Source organism: Anser brachyrhynchus (genome assembly GCF_964034855.1).
Source record: "Anser brachyrhynchus genome assembly, chromosome: 17".
Classification (NCBI taxonomy): domain Eukaryota; kingdom Metazoa; phylum Chordata; class Aves; order Anseriformes; family Anatidae; genus Anser; species Anser brachyrhynchus.
The window spans coordinates 682,338-686,475 of record NC_137710.1 but is presented as its reverse complement, the minus strand read 5'-3'; the positions used below and the strand labels follow the sequence as shown (position 1 = coordinate 686,475).

The following is a 4,138-nucleotide window of genomic DNA, read 5'->3' as shown; positions in this document are numbered from 1 at the left end:
TTCCGTACCCAGCAACTCTACAGGGAGGAAAGAGCGACAGCGAGAGCGTTGTGCGATCCCTGGCTCCCCCAAGCAGTGACTCACACAAGAGGCCCTCACCCAGCGGCGCTGAGAGTCCTCGAGGCTCTGGCACACGGCACAGCGTGCTGCCCCGTCCCTGCTGCGTGAGCACTGCAGCACGAGAGCTGCTGCCGGTGCCTCGCCTCGTGCACCCGCAGGCAACTCGCATGCGCAATCCGAATGCAGCTGGCAAAGGGTGGGCAGGGGAAACTCCCTCTCATCCTCTTTCCTAAGTGACGCATCAGATAGAATTGCTGCTCAGACAGCGACTGCTTCTCTGTGTGCAGCCTTTGCTAGGGAAGCAAGATTCCCATTAGATGGAAGGAGCAGTTTGTCACTGTGAAGCTGTACATCCCTGAATGTTCCAGTTCCTAGATTAGAGCCTGTACCTGGTGCACCCAGATGGTCTCACTCCATTTCTTTTCCCCCTTCAAACAAATACTCTCCTTCCCCTCACAATCCCACAGAACCTTTTAGGAGCCCAAGGAGAGCAGCAGATGCCGAGAACGTGGCACACATTGCCCTGGCTGCAGGTGACGGAACCTCCTTAGGCCCACGCGACTTCTCTGCACCTCTGTTCCAGTCCCACCAAGACTTTCTGCTGTGTTTGGGCCTGCTGCAGTTCCCAGCTTGCTCCTTGCCACCTCCAGAGCTGGTGCAGCTCAGCCTGGGCTAAAGGATGCCACCCTGTCACCTGCAAGCCAGCAGTGTCTGCTGGCGGTGCAGCTCCTGAAGCCACCAGCTCTGCTCCTCCCTCACCATCACACTGGAAGGGGTCCATGTACATATAATTGATGCATTTTTAACTTGAAAATGTGACACAAACTTCCCTCAGGAACGTCTAATTCACATTTTAAGTAACAAAAGGGCTCAAATCCCTTTCTTGCCTACTTAGTCATGCTGCATTTAGTATAAGCGAGATGAAATGCTAAGCTCAGGGAAGATCAGAGAGAAATTGTATGATTTCCACATTATAGGATAATTCCATGGCTGACTTACCCAAATGTGTGAGATGAGACGCCACACTCAGACAACGCTCACAGTGCGGAGCTGAACTCTGCGCCGCGGAGTCAAAGGAGGACAGAGCAGGGGGCAGCAGGAAGAGCAGGAGATAACAGAGGGGGCACAGAGCCCTGGCACAAGTGCCCTCACCTGCCCCTGCACTGCTCACCGCAGCGCAGGCAGCTGCCGGCTGCAGTCCCCTGGGGCCACCTCTTTGTACGCTGAGCTGCTTGGCGCTAACCTGTGCCCAGCCCTCTGCGCCGGGGCAGGTGCTGCCAGTGCCCTGACCACAGCCCCCTCGCTACCCCCTCGAGGGAGTTACCTGCCCCACTAGGTTTGGATGCAGCTTTTCCTTCTCACCCCTTCGACTTCCTTTTGTTAACCAAACTGAGTTTTATCTCAAATCAGAGCATCTCTCCAAAACAGAAGGCTTAAATGCTTCATTTTCACCAAGTTAAAACGAAGCTTTTGTTTTGCCAAAAATATCCCTTTCAAAATACTTCTAGTATTTTGTTCCACTAGTCACCAGATTAAATCCAAATTAACAAATATTGTCACTCATCACAGAGCTATATTTTTTGGAAAGCAAACTATTTGTTAAAAAATCACACCCCTACTCTCACCAGTCAGGCACACACACTTGGGGAGGCAGCAGGAGCCTTTCCAAGCCCTCCCAGACTCACCAGCACCCGGAGGGAGCTCTGCCCTTCCCTGGGGCTAGGGAAGCCCCCCCCAAGGTCCTGCAGCTCCTCCCACACCCCAGTCAGTACTGAGCTGGCAGTCACTGCTATTTGTTATCTCATCGCTCCATTACTGGTGAATATAAACGCTTTACAGCTGTGTCCCCAGCTATGGCCACCTCTTCAGGAGGGCTCCTGCAGCATTCACCTCTGGAGCAAGGCTGGCTGCCCTGAGCCTGGTCTCCAGCCCAGCCCCTGCAGGCAGCCCCTTCCACCCCGGGGGACACCGGGAGGGCCTGGCTGTGCGGGGCAGGGACCCCTGACAGCAGCTGCTCGTGGCCTCATCCAGCAGAGAGCGGCTGGCGGGGACCCCAGCAGGACTGGTGGCCACCAGGCCGTTGGCCTCCAAAGTCTCTGCATGAGAGACGCTCGTAGCCACTTATCTCGCAGCCCAGCGCAATTTAATTATCAACTTGGAAGCTATCCAGCAAAGCATAAAAAGTCGACCCATTCCAGTTGTTTAGGTATATCATTGCCCTGCTAATTGAGTTTGATGGGAATTTCAAGTGGATTTTACAATATTTTCCTTAAGTGCTGTTATGTTTAACTCTTTCCTGATTTGGGTGTCCCTGATGGCAGCGGGGCAGAAGGGGTGTACCTCCAAACTCAGACTGTCGTAGCAGGTGACATCCAGGGAGGCAGGCAGAAGGCTGGGCTGCAGCCACAGGGGTGCCCGCTCAGGACCCTGAGAGCTGGCTCCTGCTGAAGATTCACCGGGCATCAGCTCACGCCAAACCACAGTAACAGCCCCTGGCTTGTGTCTGCTGCAGGGAGGGCTGTGCACGAGGATTTTCCATCACATCAGATACTGACACCAGCTTTGGTAATGTGACACAGCAAGGGGATGCAAGGCATTCATAATCAAACAATTCACAGACAATGCTCTTCTAACTCACCCCAAATCATTCCACCTCCAGAAATTCACCCTGCTATGGTGCTCAGATAACTCTGAGAGCCCAGGAGCCCCAGCTGTAACCAGAGAGCCCAGATCCTTATCTCCGCAAAGCAGAAGCTGTGGGAAGCAACAGTATAAAGGGTGCTTTGTGGGGGTGGCACCGTTCCCATGCAGCTTCTGCACAGCCACAGATGTGACTCGCAGCATCGGCACCCCCAGGAGTTCTGAGGCCCAGCTCTCAGCACAGCAGCAAACAACACAACCTCCTAGTGGGTCGTGCAGGGAGAGTCTTCCAGGGTTGTATGTCTTCTGTGAGTAGCGAGAGTAATGTATTGTCTGCTCTGTCACTGTTATTTAAATTCTTATGGTGTGATAAGCCTTTAGAAAATAAGAAGAAATGCTGAGTTTGTATGAAAAAAAAATCTTTGAGGACTCTGCCCATCCCACAATATACATTATTTGGGAGTCATTTTGGATCAGGTGAAGATGCTTTCATTACCAATGAAAGTGCATGAAGGAGATGGTGGAGAAGGCATCTAATGAGATCTCCACAGGCAGCAAGCGTGGCTGAGAAGCTGGTTTATCTCATGGGATGCTGGTCAGAGACACCCGGTCCTTGTCCCAGGGAAGCCCCCTTCTCTGCCCATGGGAGCCTGCTCCTACCTCGGGTTTACCCTCTTGCTTCCCCATTTGAAGGCTCACCTATAAATTATACAGCCTCCTGCCAATTCATGCAGTAGCAGAGCAAAAAGCAAGTTTTAAAAAGACACCAAGACATTTCTGGCTGTGGGGCTTCCTCTGTGCTGCTCAGCGGGCCCAGCTGGTCCCTGCGCACACGCCTGGGGACCGGGCCAGGCAGCTGCAGCAGCTGGCCGGGGTCTGTCCTTTCCTGTCCAGTCCCTTACTCGTAATCTTTTTTTTTTTTTTTTGGCTAAGTACTATGCAGATTCGATTCTCCCAGCGATCAGCTGTGACCTTCGATTCACACTGACTGTTCACCTCCCCAGACACGGGTGCTGGTGGAGGAGCTGGGAGCATCCCTGCCAGGGCAGCAGCAGAGCCAGCCACTGGGTTGCCTTTTGCCGTGACATCTGCTCTCCATCCACAGAGCTCCCAAGCACAGGAGCAGGAGACTCCTCTCACATCAGGAGTGACTGCAGAGGCACACGTAATCCTTGCTGGCACCAGACTCTCCATTTCTTGTTTGAATGATGCTGCCACAAACATTTATTGTCACAAAAGAGGTTATTCAAACACAAGCAATTAGGCAACTATATTAGCATATTTTTCATTGTAATATTACAACAAAGGGTATATTCCTCCCAGTGAATGTATTTATAGGCTTTCGGAGCTAATATTTGTTTAAATGATTAATATGTTTTTCAAATACATGTGACAAGTGTGGCAGAAATATTTTTATCTCTGCAAACAATGTTCTGAA

The 4,138-nt window shown here is 52.0% G+C and overlaps 1 long non-coding RNA gene across 1 annotated transcript; it reads right to left on the bottom strand.

Moving 5' to 3' along the window:
• Positions 1–1,059: 1,059 nt before the first annotated feature.
• Positions 1,060–3,916, bottom strand: LOC308179211. The gene is made up of 2 exons (XR_013940284.1): positions 1,746–3,916; positions 1,060–1,117 (listed from the first exon to the last, which is right to left on the bottom strand). It is a non-coding gene; the product is annotated as an uncharacterized lncRNA (long non-coding RNA).
• Between the last annotated feature and the right edge of the window lie 222 nt (positions 3,917–4,138).